General features: G+C 47.0%; 1 long non-coding RNA gene across 1 annotated transcript; it reads right to left on the bottom strand.

Annotated features, from left to right (window-relative positions):
* Positions 1-8,515: 8,515 nt before the first annotated feature.
* LOC140901394 (uncharacterized) lies at positions 8,516-11,242 on the bottom strand. Its single transcript, XR_012155837.1, has 4 exons — positions 11,098-11,242; positions 9,588-10,365; positions 9,053-9,102; positions 8,516-8,714 (listed from the first exon to the last, which is right to left on the bottom strand). It is a non-coding gene; the product is annotated as an uncharacterized lncRNA (long non-coding RNA).
* Between the last annotated feature and the right edge of the window lie 4,816 nt (positions 11,243-16,058).

Raw genomic sequence — 16,058 nt, forward strand, 5'->3', positions numbered from 1 at the left:
AACCCTAACCCTAACCCTAACCCTAACCCTAACCCTAACCCTAACCCTAACCCTAACCCTAACCCTAACCCTAACCCTAACCCTAACCCTAACCCTAACCCTAACCCTAACCCTAACCCTAACCCTAACCCTAACCCTAACCCTAACCCTAACCCTAACCCTAACCCTAACCCTAACCCTAACCCTAACCCTAACCCTAACCCTAACCCTAACCCTAACCCTAACCCTAACCCTAACCCTAACCCTAACCCTAACCCTAACCCTAACCCTAACCCTAACCCTAACCCTAACCCTAACCCTAACCCTAACCCTAACCCTAACCCTAACCCTAACCCTAACCCTAACCCTAACCCTAACCCTAACCCTAACCCTAACCCTAACCCTAACCCTAACCCTAACCCTAACCCTAACCCTAACCCTAACCCTAACCCTAACCCTAACCCTAACCCTAACCCTAACCCTAACCCTAACCCTAACCCTAACCCTAACCCTAACCCTAACCCTAACCCTAACCCTAACCCTAACCCTAACCCTAACCCTAACCCTAACCCTAACCCTAACCCTAACCCTAACCCTAACCCTAACCCTAACCCTAACCCTAACCCTAACCCTAACCCTAACCCTAACCCTAACCCTAACCCTAACCCTAACCCTAACCCTAACCCTAACCCTAACCCTAACCCTAACCCTAACCCTAACCCTAACCCTAACCCTAACCCTAACCCTAACCCTAACCCTAACCCTAACCCTAACCCTAACCCTAACCCTAACCCTAACCCTAACCCTAACCCTAACCCTAACCCTAACCCTAACCCTAACCCTAACCCTAACCCTAACCCTAACCCTAACCCTAACCCTAACCCTAACCCTAACCCTAACCCTAACCCTAACCCTAACCCTAACCCTAACCCTAACCCTAACCCTAACCCTAACCCTAACCCTAACCCTAACCCTAACCCTAACCCTAACCCTAACCCTAACCCTAACCCTAACCCTAACCCTAACCCTAACCCTAACCCTAACCCTAACCCTAACCCTAACCCTAACCCTAACCCTAACCCTAACCCTAACCCTAACCCTAACCCTAACCCTAACCCTAACCCTAACCCTAACCTAACCCTAACCCTAACCCTAACCCTAACCCTAACCCTAACCCTAACCCTAACCCTAACCCTAACCCTAACCCTAACCCTAACCCTAACCCTAACCCTAACCCTAACCCTAACCCTAACCCTAACCCTAACCCTAACCCTAACCCTAACCCTAACCCTAACCCTAACCCTAACCCTAACCCTAACCCTAACCCTAACCCTAACCCTAACCCTAACCCTAACCCTAACCCTAACCCTAACCCTAACCCTAACCCTAACCCTAACCCTAACCCTAACCCTAACCCTAACCCTAACCCTAACCCTAACCCTAACCCTAACCCTAACCCTAACCCTAACCCTAACCCTAACCCTAACCCTAACCCTAACCCTAACCCTAACCCTAACCCTAACCCTAACCCTAACCCTAACCCTAACCCTAACCCTAACCCTAACCCTAACCCTAACCCTAACCCTAACCCTAACCCTAACCCTAACCCTAACCCTAACCCTAACCCTAACCCTAACCCTAACCCTAACCCTAACCCTAACCCTAACCCTAACCCTAACCCTAACCCTAACCCTAACCCTAACCCTAACCCTAACCCTAACCCTAACCCTAACCCTAACCCTAACCCTAACCCTAACCCTAACCCTAACCCTAACCCTAACCCTAACCCTAACCCTAACCCTAACCCTAACCCTAACCCTAACCCTAACCCTAACCCTAACCCTAACCCTAACCCTAACCCTAACCCTAACCCTAACCCTAACCCTAACCCTAACCCTAACCCTAACCCTAACCCTAACCCTAACCCTAACCCTAACCCTAACCCTAACCCTAACCCTAACCCTAACCCTAACCCTAACCCTAACCCTAACCCTAACCCTAACCCTAACCCTAACCCTAACCCTAACCCTAACCCTAACCCTAACCCTAACCCTAACCCTAACCCTAACCCTAACCCTAACCCTAACCCTAACCCTAACCCTAACCCTAACCCTAACCCTAACCCTAACCCTAACCCTAACCCTAACCCTAACCCTAACCCTAACCCTAACCCTAACCCTAACCCTAACCCTAACCCTAACCCTAACCCTAACCCTAACCCTAACCCTAACCCTAACCCTAACCCTAACCCTAACCCTAACCCTAACCCTAACCCTAACCCTAACCCTAACCCTAACCCTAACCCTAACCCTAACCCTAACCCTAACCCTAACCCTAACCCTAACCCTAACCCTAACCCTAACCCTAACCCTAACCCTAACCCTAACCCTAACCCTAACCCTAACCCTAACCCTAACCCTAACCCTAACCCTAACCCTAACCCTAACCCTAACCCTAACCCTAACCCTAACCCTAACCCTAACCCTAACCCTAACCCTAACCCTAACCCTAACCCTAACCCTAACCCTAACCCTAACCCTAACCCTAACCCTAACCCTAACCCTAACCCTAACCCTAACCCTAACCCTAACCCTAACCCTAACCCTAACCCTAACCCTAACCCTAACCCTAACCCTAACCCTAACCCTAACCCTAACCCTAACCCTAACCCTAACCCTAACCCTAACCCTAACCCTAACCCTAACCCTAACCCTAACCCTAACCCTAACCCTAACCCTAACCCTAACCCTAACCCTAACCCTAACCCTAACCCTAACCCTAACCCTAACCCTAACCCTAACCCTAACCCTAACCCTAACCCTAACCCTAACCCTAACCCTAACCCTAACCCTAACCCTAACCCTAACCCTAACCCTAACCCTAACCCTAACCCTAACCCTAACCCTAACCCTAACCCTAACCCTAACCCTAACCCTAACCCTAACCCTAACCCTAACCCTAACCCTAACCCTAACCCTAACCCTAACCCTAACCCTAACCCTAACCCTAACCCTAACCCTAACCCTAACCCTAACCCTAACCCTAACCCTAACCCTAACCCTAACCCTAACCCTAACCCTAACCCTAACCCTAACCCTAACCCTAACCCTAACCCTAACCCTAACCCTAACCCTAACCCTAACCCTAACCCTAACCCTAACCCTAACCCTAACCCTAACCCTAACCCTAACCCTAACCCTAACCCTAACCCTAACCCTAACCCTAACCCTAACCCTAACCCTAACCCTAACCCTAACCCTAACCCTAACCCTAACCCTAACCCTAACCCTAACCCTAACCCTAACCCTAACCCTAACCCTAACCCTAACCCTAACCCTAACCCTAACCCTAACCCTAACCCTAACCCTAACCCTAACCCTAACCCTAACCCTAACCCTAACCCTAACCCTAACCCTAACCCTAACCCTAACCCTAACCCTAACCCTAACCCTAACCCTAACCCTAACCCTAACCCTAACCCTAACCCTAACCCTAACCCTAACCCTAACCCTAACCCTAACCCTAACCCTAACCCTAACCCTAACCCTAACCCTAACCCTAACCCTAACCCTAACCCTAACCCTAACCCTAACCCTAACCCTAACCCTAACCCTAACCCTAACCCTAACCCTAACCCTAACCCTAACCCTAACCCTAACCCTAACCCTAACCCTAACCCTAACCCTAACCCTAACCCTAACCCTAACCCTAACCCTAACCCTAACCCTAACCCTAACCCTAACCCTAACCCTAACCCTAACCCTAACCCTAACCCTAACCCTAACCCTAACCCTAACCCTAACCCTAACCCTAACCCTAACCCTAACCCTAACCCAACCCTAACCCTAACCCTAACCCTAACCCTAACCCTAACCCTAACCCTAACCCTAACCCTAACCCTAACCCTAACCCTAACCCTAACCCTAACCCTAACCCTAACCCTAACCCTAACCCTAACCCTAACCCTAACCCTAACCCTAACCCTAACCCTAACCCTAACCCTAACCCTAACCCTAACCCTAACCCTAACCCTAACCCTAACCCTAACCCTAACCCTAACCCTAACCCTAACCCTAACCCTAACCCTAACCCTAACCCTAACCCTAACCCTAACCCTAACCCTAACCCTAACCCTAACCCTAACCCTAACCCTAACCCTAACCCTAACCCTAACCCTAACCCTAACCCTAACCCTAACCCTAACCCTAACCCTAACCCTAACCCTAACCCTAACCCTAACCCTAACCCTAACCCTAACCCTAACCCTAACCCTAACCCTAACCCTAACCCTAACCCTAACCCTAACCCTAACCCTAACCCTAACCCTAACCCTAACCCTAACCCTAACCCTAACCCTAACCCTAACCCTAACCCTAACCCTAACCCTAACCCTAACCCTAACCCTAACCCTAACCCTAACCCTAACCCTAACCCTAACCCTAACCCTAACCCTAACCCTAACCCTAACCCTAACCCTAACCCTAACCCTAACCCTAACCCTAACCCTAACCCTAACCCTAACCCTAACCCTAACCCTAACCCTAACCCTAACCCTAACCCTAACCCTAACCCTAACCCTAACCCTAACCCTAACCCTAACCCTAACCCTAACCCTAACCCTAACCCTAACCCTAACCCTAACCCTAACCCTAACCCTAACCCTAACCCTAACCCTAACCCTAACCCTAACCCTAACCCTAACCCTAACCCTAACCCTAACCCTAACCCTAACCCTAACCCTAACCCTAACCCTAACCCTAACCCTAACCCTAACCCTAACCCTAACCCTAACCCTAACCCTAACCCTAACCCTAACCCTAACCCTAACCCTAACCCTAACCCTAACCCTAACCCTAACCCTAACCCTAACCCTAACCCTAACCCTAACCCTAACCCTAACCCTAACCCTAACCCTAACCCTAACCCTAACCCTAACCCTAACCCTAACCCTAACCCTAACCCTAACCCTAACCCTAACCCTAACCCTAACCCTAACCCTAACCCTAACCCTAACCCTAACCCTAACCCTAACCCTAACCCTAACCCTAACCCTAACCCTAACCCTAACCCTAACCCTAACCCTAACCCTAACCCTAACCCTAACCCTAACCCTAACCCTAACCCTAACCCTAACCCTAACCCTAACCCTAACCCTAACCCTAACCCTAACCCTAACCCTAACCCTAACCCTAACCCTAACCCTAACCCTAACCCTAACCCTAACCCTAACCCTAACCCTAACCCTAACCCTAACCCTAACCCTAACCCTAACCCTAACCCTAACCCTAACCCTAACCCTAACCCTAACCCTAACCCTAACCCTAACCCTAACCCTAACCCTAACCCTAACCCTAACCCTAACCCTAACCCTAACCCTAACCCTAACCCTAACCCTAACCCTAACCCTAACCCTAACCCTAACCCTAACCCTAACCCTAACCCTAACCCTAACCCTAACCCTAACCCTAACCCTAACCCTAACCCTAACCCTAACCCTAACCCTAACCCTAACCCTAACCCTAACCCTAACCCTAACCCTAACCCTAACCCTAACCCTAACCCTAACCCTAACCCTAACCCTAACCCTAACCCTAACCCTAACCCTAACCCTAACCCTAACCCTAACCCTAACCCTAACCCTAACCCTAACCCTAACCCTAACCCTAACCCTAACCCTAACCCTAACCCTAACCCTAACCCTAACCCTAACCCTAACCCTAACCCTAACCCTAACCCTAACCCTAACCCTAACCCTAACCCTAACCCTAACCCTAACCCTAACCCTAACCCTAACCCTAACCCTAACCCTAACCCTAACCCTAACCCTAACCCTAACCCTAACCCTAACCCTAACCCTAACCCTAACCCTAACCCTAACCCTAACCCTAACCCTAACCCTAACCCTAACCCTAACCCTAACCCTAACCCTAACCCTAACCCTAACCCTAACCCTAACCCTAACCCTAACCCTAACCCTAACCCTAACCCTAACCCTAACCCTAACCCTAACCCTAACCCTAACCCTAACCCTAACCCTAACCCTAACCCTAACCCTAACCCTAACCCTAACCCTAACCCTAACCCTAACCCTAACCCTAACCCTAACCCTAACCCTAACCCTAACCCTAACCCTAACCCTAACCCTAACCCTAACCCTAACCCTAACCCTAACCCTAACCCTAACCCTAACCCTAACCCTAACCCTAACCCTAACCCTAACCCTAACCCTAACCCTAACCCTAACCCTAACCCTAACCCTAACCCTAACCCTAACCCTAACCCTAACCCTAACCCTAACCCTAACCCTAACCCTAACCCTAACCCTAACCCTAACCCTAACCCTAACCCTAACCCTAACCCTAACCCTAACCCTAACCCTAACCCTAACCCTAACCCTAACCCTAACCCTAACCCTAACCCTAACCCTAACCCTAACCCTAACCCTAACCCTAACCCTAACCCTAACCCTAACCCTAACCCTAACCCTAACCCTAACCCTAACCCTAACCCTAACCCTAACCCTAACCCTAACCCTAACCCTAACCCTAACCCTAACCCTAACCCTAACCCTAACCCTAACCCTAACCCTAACCCTAACCCTAACCCTAACCCTAACCCTAACCCTAACCCTAACCCTAACCCTAACCCTAACCCTAACCCTAACCCTAACCCTAACCCTAACCCTAACCCTAACCCTAACCCTAACCCTAACCCTAACCCTAACCCCAACCCCAACCCCAACCCTAACCCCAACCCCAACCCTAACCCCAACCCTAACCCCAACCCCAACCCCAACCCCAAAACCCCAACCCCAACCCCAAAACCCCAAAACCCTAAAACCCCAAAACCCCAAAACCCTAAAACCCTAAAAGCACATCCTCCCTCCCACCCAAAGGCAGGGTACCACTGAGTTTGACACATGCTTTGTACAAGTTCGTTCAGAGCTGTTTTTATTTCATACAACAGACCACAACCCTGGATGAAAGAACCCTTCATCCACAACACAGTGCTTTTTGGACTCAACAAGGCATCTGGTACATAAATATTGGACACTGTACAGCATGGCATACAAATTCAATGACAATGTTTTATTTGGCATACATTCATATACTCTATTACATACTGAGATACCAAAAGCCACATTCATGTTTCATTTCCATATACTTCCAAACATCACCTGTACAAACCCTTGCACATATTGTGACAGGTGGGTATGGGGCTCAACCATAACTCACCTAGCAACTGGCCAGAATGCTCCCTCAACTGTTTGCATATGGAGGTGCTGTTAAGTCAAAGACTGTCCGGGACAGTCCCAACCATGGTGCAGTGCAGCAAAACAGCCAGGAAGCTGACAAATTGGCAACAACATCAGCCTTCTGGCTGTTTGACTGCACTGCACCATGGTTTCTAAATCACTGGAGTGATTTAGCACACTACCAGATGGATGACTAGATGAGTCATCCAACCACAACCCAACCTATACATTTCATATTGTTGTGCATGGTGTATTGGTAGAGCTGCAAACAATTGACAAACACTTCAGAATGCCCAAAACAATGATACAACCCCTTACAGTGTTCTCTTGCAACTTCAATGGCTAGAACATTTCAAGTGGCAAACAAACTACTCCTTTCAAAAGAAAGTTACATTTTGTGCAAGTAATTACAGGAACCACTTCACACAAGTGACCAAACAAATGAACTCAATCTCTCCAGTTGAGATTGCACAAATGACAATGTCATTTCATGATATTGGCAGTTCTGTTCGATACCAGAACACAGTGACACCAGCCCCACTGCTCTACTACATTCTAGCCATCAAACAGAGGACACTTCACATCGCAACCCAAAAAAGATACATTCGAACCCCAATTCTTCCAAACAAGGGTCTTCTCCAGTAACACCAATACCTTCAGACCACATGGATGGAAATAGCTTCCTATGAGAATCAAAAACAGATTCACACATTCAACAGCTGTAGAACAAATCCTAAACATCTCAGATTCCAAAATAAACGCAACAAAAGCACATGAAATTCCCATTGACATGCACCCAGTGAAACACATTTCCCATCTTCAACATAGAACAGACCAACAAAAATACCATGATCAATAACCATACTTAACTTGCAAACCTGACATCAACTCCACTTCCATTTTGGGAAACAAATACTTCATGTCCCCCACAGTCATACTTCAGCTTCACTGATTCTTTGCCAAATTGGACCCCATCTTTGCACAGAACCTACAATGACAAAAAACTTTACTGACACTTGCACTGCACACCAACCAACAGCCTACAGAGTATCTCAAACCATCTTCAGAACACACCAATGGTGAGTAGAGGAAGAGAATACATTACCATCACCAGGACTTCACACCCCAATATTTACAACAAGCATTGAGGACCAAGCACCTTGACTGACAGGAAACCTGCACACCAAAAATCAATCCTATTTCACCAAAGCTATTACACTCCCTACCCAAATCCCAACATCTCCTTCCAATATTAAACTCAAAACACAGCTTGACAATCTCTTTGCTCAGAACCCCACTGCATGCAAATATAGGAAATGGTTCTCCATATTCACAACTTAGTTGATACTTACCTCAACCAAACAACAATTTCCTCTACCTCCACACAGGACTGTCACATTTCCATGTCCCCAGATGCATCCACATTATCTACTCTTCATTTGATCACATGTTATCATCATCAGCTCATTATCCTTAGACACTGAAAACACACCAATGCCTATAAAAGTATCCAGCACTAACATCTGCAATTCAGACACATGCACTGAGAAAACCTCACAGCAGCTTCCTGTGACCCTTCATTCATCCCCACCCAATGTAACCACTGCTACAAGTTATGACAAATCAGGTGACTCTGCTCCCTCTCCTCCCACCAAACCACCACCCAACCAATACCAAAACTGGTTATGTACATGACAAAAAGCAGCAAGCACATATCACTGGTGACAAGAGACAGCTTAGAAGCACATGAGGTCAGCTCTCTATTTTCCCTCCACCACTGCCATCCCCACAAAGGACCATAAAAGTACTCACACACACCTTGCACAACATTCTTTTCCAAACTGCACCTCCTGAAGCTTCTTAAGTATCTGCAAACACAAAATAAATGATCCAACAAGTACTGACCATCAAACCCACAGATGATGCAACACATTCCACCCTATTTTTGCAAGAAACCATCTACAGTAACAAACCCCAGAATCACAGGTCATGAGATCCCTCACCCCTCCCTAGTATTGCAACTCTCAGTCCCTCTACATATTTTCCATGCTTCCCTCCCCACTGCTACCCCTGCCCCAAAAGATATCTAACACATATCCACACCTGTATCACACATCCACAGTATGTTCAAGGAAAAACAATACTCAACATTTTAGGGCACACATGACAACACCCTCACTAACCACCCACCTAAATCCAACCTTCTGCTAGATAAGAAACACCACCTTAACCCAAATGTTGTCTTCTCCATCTGTTGGCTCACACATACAAAACTGGTGGAGAACCCATGCATAATAAGCCCGCCACACTCCCATTGACAGAAGTGCACTAAAAGCTCTAACTTAACACTTACCTCATGGGTGCAACCAGCTCCCCTGCTCCCACTGGCATCATGTAGATGAAACAGGCTGCACTTGCCCCAGCCTAGTCCCTCAGTTCTGGACTCCAATCCCCCTGTGGCACACAAACAATAAATGCCACATTATTGCTAAATGCCACAACAGCACAATACCACATTCCCATTGCTAAACTGACCTATTCAACACACCAAAAATGATGCATTCAAACCCACAATGAAGGAGCAACCAACTATTTCTATACAGTTAAACTGAAGAGGCAACATACTCAAAAATTACACAATACTCACAGCCTTTTCCCACCCTGACTGGGGCCCATCGCTAACTACAATGCTCACATCCTCCTGAGGAAACCAACACCCAGTAGAGGACAGACAAACAAGGTAGTGGTGACCAGTGATGCAAACCCAGTGCTGTGTAAGAGAAGAACGGAGAACGGAGCATCTCTAGTTACAGACAGGTCACTCTGCCAGTAATCAACCTTCTTCCAAAGAGAACACACACTCCCTCCATACAACAAGCTCCCTCCCACGCCAGTTAAGAACTAGCAGAGTTTGCAGGACTTCTGTCCCTAAACAAGAAGCTTCAACAGCAAAAATTCTTCTGGCTATCAAACCCTTCAGCAGAGACTTAACTTTGACAGCCACTCCCACTCTCAAGATCTTCTGGCCCTTTGTACACAGGCCTTCGCTCCCATAGGCTGATGTGACAGTCACAGAGAAGTAGTCATGACCCTCCACGGAACAATGTGACACAGTACCAATCTGGACATGTCTGCAAATACAAACAAAGAATCACTGCAAACCTACTCACAAAGCACCCAAGTACACAATCTGAAACATGACCTCACCTGCATACTGCTTCCTGAAGAGAAGACACACCTACTAAACATTAAACCCCCCCGAGAGAAGCACCCACCGACCCCAAACACACTCATCCACATATTGGTGGCCCTCCCCATGTCCCACCACAACAGGGGCCCATCGCTAACTAGGATGCTCCCATCCTCCTCAGAAAACCAACACCCAATAGAGAAGAAAAGGATGAAGCAGTGACCTGTGATGCAAACCCAGTGCTGTGTAAGAGAGGACATCTGAGAATGGAGCATCTCTAGTTACAGAGAGGATAATCCGCCAGCAATCAACCTTCCTCCCATGGAAACACAAGCTCCCTCCGTACAACAATCTCCTGCCCACCCCTCACATGCCCATTAAGAATGGGCACAGTTTAGACGACTCCTACCCCTAAACAAGAAGCTTCAATGACACAAATACTTCTGACCATCAAACCCTTCGGCAGATACTTATTTCACCAGGATGGGCTGCAATGGTGTCCCTAGCCTCTGTTTTCCAGAAGCTGCAATCAGGTGACAGGATGGATCACTTGATGATAACCTGTCCATTCATTCCCTTTGGAGCACCTGCCATTGGCCACTGTCAGAGGACAGGATACTGGGCTTGACGGACCTTTGGTCTGACCCACTATGGCCATTCTTATGTACTCAACTTTGACTGCCACTCCCAAGATCTTCTTTTCCTTTGTACACGGGCCTTTGCTCCCATACATCAGCATCCATCCGGCACCAATACACAGCTATGCCGTGACAGAACTAGTCACGACCCTCCACAGAATGAGGCAACATGGTACTGGATGTGGAAGCATCTGCAAATACAAACAAAGCTTGACTGAAAACCTACTCATGAAACTCCCAGATACACGATACAAAAGATGACCCCACCTACATACTGCTTCCTGAAAAGAAGGAACACCTACTACACATTATACCCCCCAAGAGAAGCACTCACCCACCCCAAACACACTCATCCACATATTGGTGGCCCTCCCCGTGTCCCACCACAACAGGGGCCCATCGCTAACTAGGATGCTCACATCCTCCTCAGAAAACCACCACCATGTAGAGGAGAACACAAAGTGGAAGCAGTGACCTGTGATGCAAACCCAGTGCTGCGTACAAGAGAAGAACTGAGAACGGAGCATCTCTAGTTACAGACAGGTCACTCTACCAGCAATCGACCTTCCCTCAGGGGAAACACACACTCCCTCCATACATCAAGCTCCCGCCCACCCCTCACGCGCTCATTCAGAATGGGGAGAGTTTAGAGGACTCCCACCCCTAAACAAGGGGCCTCAATGGCTCAAATACTTCTGACTATCAAACCCTTCAGCAGAGACTTAACTTTTGACAGCCACTCCCACTCTCAAGATTGTCTTGTCCTTTGTACACAGGCCTTCGCTCCCATACGTTGACAGCCGTACCGCAATGTCATGACAGTCACAGAGAAGTAGTCACGACCCTCCACAGAACAACACAACACGGTACCGGATCTGGATGCATCTGCAAAGACAAACAAAGCTGGACTGCAAACCGACTCAGAAAGCGCCCAACTACACAATATGAAACATGACCTCACCTGCATACTGCTACCTGAAGAGAAGGAACGCCTACTACACATTACACCCCCCTCAGAGAAGCGCCCCCCAACCCTAAACACTCTCATCCACATACTGGTGGCCCTCCCCGTGTCCCACCACAACTGGGACCCATCACTAACTAGGATGCTCTCATCCTCCTCAGAAAACCACCACCATGTAGAGGAGAACACAAAGTGGAAGCAGTGACCTGTGATGCAAACCCAGTGCTGCATACGAGAGAAGAACTGAGAACGGAGCATCTCTAGTTACAGACAGGTCACTCTACCAGCAATCGACCTTCCCTCAGGGGAAACACACACTCCCTCCATACATCAAGCTCCCACCCACCCCTCACGCGCTCATTCAGAATGGGGAGAGTTAAGAGGATTCCCACCCCTAAACAAGGAGCCTCAATGGCTCAAATACTTCTGACTATCAAACCCTTCAGCAGAGACTTAACTTTTGACAGCCACTGCCGCTCTCAAGATTGTCTTGTCCTTTGTACATGGGCCTTCGCTCCCATATGTTGACAGCCGTACAGCGATGTCGTGACAATCAAAGAGAAGTAATCATGACCCTCCACGGAATGAGACTACTCGGTACTGGATCTGGACGCATTTGAAAATAAAAACAAAGCTTGACTGCAAACCTCAGTTGTAAACTCTACTCACAAAGCTCCCAACATCACAATATGAAAGATGACCTCAACTACATACCAATTCCTTGAGAGGGAACAGCTACTACACATTACACCCCCCACATGGAACACTGTCATCCACATGGAAAATGGCTACACTTCTACATAGTGGTGGCTCTCCCCCTTTCCCTACACCACAGGGGCCCATCGCTAACTAGGATGCTCACATCCTCCTCGGAAAACCACCACCATGTAGAGGAAAACGCAAGGTGGAAGCGGTGACCTGTCATGCCAACCCAGTGCTGTGTAAGAGAGAAGAACGGAGAACGGAGCATCTCTAGTTACAGACAGGTCACTCTGCCAGCACGCTAAGGGGAAACACACTGCTTTCTCCATACAATGAGCTCCCGCCCACCCCTCACAGGCCCAGTAAGAATGAGCAGAGTTTAGAGGACTCCCATAAGTAAAGAAAGAGCCTCAACATTGGAAATGCTTCTGACCATCAAACACTTTGGCATATACTTATCTTTGGAAATTGGACAGGTGCTCTCCCTCTTGAGATCTCTTTCCCCTCAGTAGACAGGCCTTCACTCCTGTATGTTGAAATTGCTTACAAAATACAGCACTTGTGTGACAGACAAAGAGAAAAATATTCACAACCCTTCACGTCACAATGCGACTCGGTACCGGATCTGGACGCAGCTGCAAATACAAAGAAAGCTTGACTGCAAACACGGGTTATAAACTCTACTCACAGGATTCCAGACAACTGAGTAGGAGAAAATAGAGGAGGAGAATGCAGTTGAGGTTAAGACAAGAAACTCTTACTAAATACTACAGTCTCCTCAGACCAGTCCCCTCCTAACCCAGACAGGAAACTTCTATGCTTCTACAACAGTCCAACACGATGGACACGCTACCAATACCAGATGTGTGTTTAACAGAATCTCTGTCGGAAACAACCTCCAATGTCTTCCCTCCTAATGAAAATACAAATGATAACACATGAATCAAACACACTATGAACAACCTGAAATGAAAAAAACCACAATACACAAAAATAAGCACAGAAAAATAGTACACTAACACAAATACATGTCATCATTACCTCATATTAATGCTCACCATGACCATAAACACCCCTACAAGTGCCTATGCACATCTCTTTGAACCAACACAAAGCCGAATGACTTACTGTGACAAGACCCCAGCTTATATACTGCCTAAGCTCCACCCCTCCATTTCCCAGCATGCTTTAGAAGCCAAAGGCAGCTATAAATACAGACTCAGGCAACACAGAAACCCTTTAGTTCATGCCCAGCTTAGCAGTGGCAAGCACTGTTCATCTTGATGTATTAATCAGCCTTCCTTCTTACAATACAAATTTGCAGAAGACTTAACCTCTATCACCAGGTAACACTATAATTACCATGTTTCAGCTTCCTAAAAAGAAAATGCTACCTAGAGGGAAGAGGGGACTCCACAATAGGTCCAGTTGGAGGCTGCTGAAAGAGGTACCTCAACGGTGCTGGCGGGGTGCATTTGTACTGTGAGAGGCTATTTAGGGGGTAATGGAAAGATTATTTAGCTGATGCTTGAGGGCATACCACAGCCTCAAGCTCAAAATGGAGGGCAGTGTCACTCCCTGACACACTGCCCGGGCAGCTGCCACAAGCCAGAGAAACTGCACCATCCCCATGACCAACTTTAGGGAAAATGGCAACCTGTGCAAACTTGTACTTTGCCCCTAGCTACCTCCCCCCATCCCCTGCACACCCCACTGCCTCCTCCAAGTGCTTAATTTACATAGACAAAGGTCACAGAGCTCAGGCCCAGCATAAATTAAGCACTGTATGGGCAGCCAGAGAGCACTGGTTGCCAGGTAGGCACCCGGCTCTTAGGGCAACACCACCACCCCCAGCAGAATCACAGACGTAAGGGTCGCATAGTGTATTGCCACCCTGACACCGCCATTGCTGCTGCAGCTTGTGGTTCCTGGCACTCAGCATGCAGCTCAAGGTGGACTTTGTGCTGTCACACAGGGCAGACAGCACACAGCCCTCTGGCCACTCCCAGCTCACCAGAGGCAACATTTATATTTGGGGGGGGTAAGGCAATTTTAATCATGATTCCAGGGGCTATTTGAGCACCTGAAAACTCCAGGTTTCTTGCACATGATAACGTACATATAGTACTCTTGTCAGCTAAATCCTAATTTATATAGTTTAGAACAATCAGGAGACAATACAGCAAGACAGTCCCACTCCCAAGCCTGAAGGTGTCAGTTCTGGAGCTTTAACACAGATATCAGAAACACACATTTGCTATTTTGTACATTATCTTTAGTACAGATATATATACAAAGTGAGCAAATAAGCACATTTTAAGCAGACTTTATTTAACACACACTTTGTGTTACTACCATTATCTACTCAAAATTAAGTAAATGCTTTTTAGTGGAGTGAAAAATGATTCACTAAAATAAACATACATGATTGATGTGGTGTTTTCTCTTTTATTAAGAAAGAAAATTCATTTCTCTAAATATTTTTGCATTTATGTTTACCGATCAATCAAAATCATGTACATGACTCACTAACATTTGACAGGTTTCAGAGTAGCAGCTGTTAGTCTGTATCCATAGAAAGAAAAGGGGCACTTGTGGCACCTTAGAGACTAACAAATTTATTTGAGCGTAAGCTTTCATGAGCTACAGTTTATGCTCAAATAAATTTGTTAGTCTCTCAGGTGCCACGAATACTCCTTTTCTTTTTACTAACATTTGAGTCCATCATGGTTATTAGTATCGTACATGTAACCACATTTATTTCCATACAAATGTTAAGTTATTTTACAGATATCACTAAAAATACGATTTGAAAATAAGCGACCTTCAGCTGCAGTGGCTACAGTTGTGAGTAGATGCAGAATTTATGCTCTAGCAGGATACTATTATTTGATTGTCTGACTTTTATCATATTGTGCTTTATCATCGTTATTTTAAATAATTAATGACAATTAAGTAATTACAATTACCAGCCAGGACAGGTTAGGCATTTTAGCACTCATTTCTACCTTACATTTAATTATTTGAGTAGTAAAATTATGAAACGTACAGACCACAGAAAAAATAAACAACCAGCATTTTAACCCTTAAACTTTGAAATGCACCATGCACATACAGTCTCTGCGATTTTATTCTTTCAAAGGAAGTAATAACAAACAACAACAGTACAAGTGTGTATGCAAGAGAGAGGCTGTGTGTATTTGGAGAGTGAGAGACAGCACACTCTTACTTTAAGCTGAGACCTCACTAATCAGAAGGCTTGTTCAGTCCAGCAGCAAAACTCAGCATCGCCCACTCAGGACCCAGAGGCAACAGCACAAACTCCTCACA

This window comes from Lepidochelys kempii, chromosome 21 (assembly GCF_965140265.1).
Source record: "Lepidochelys kempii isolate rLepKem1 chromosome 21, rLepKem1.hap2, whole genome shotgun sequence".
Classification (NCBI taxonomy): Eukaryota; Metazoa; Chordata; order Testudines; family Cheloniidae; genus Lepidochelys; species Lepidochelys kempii.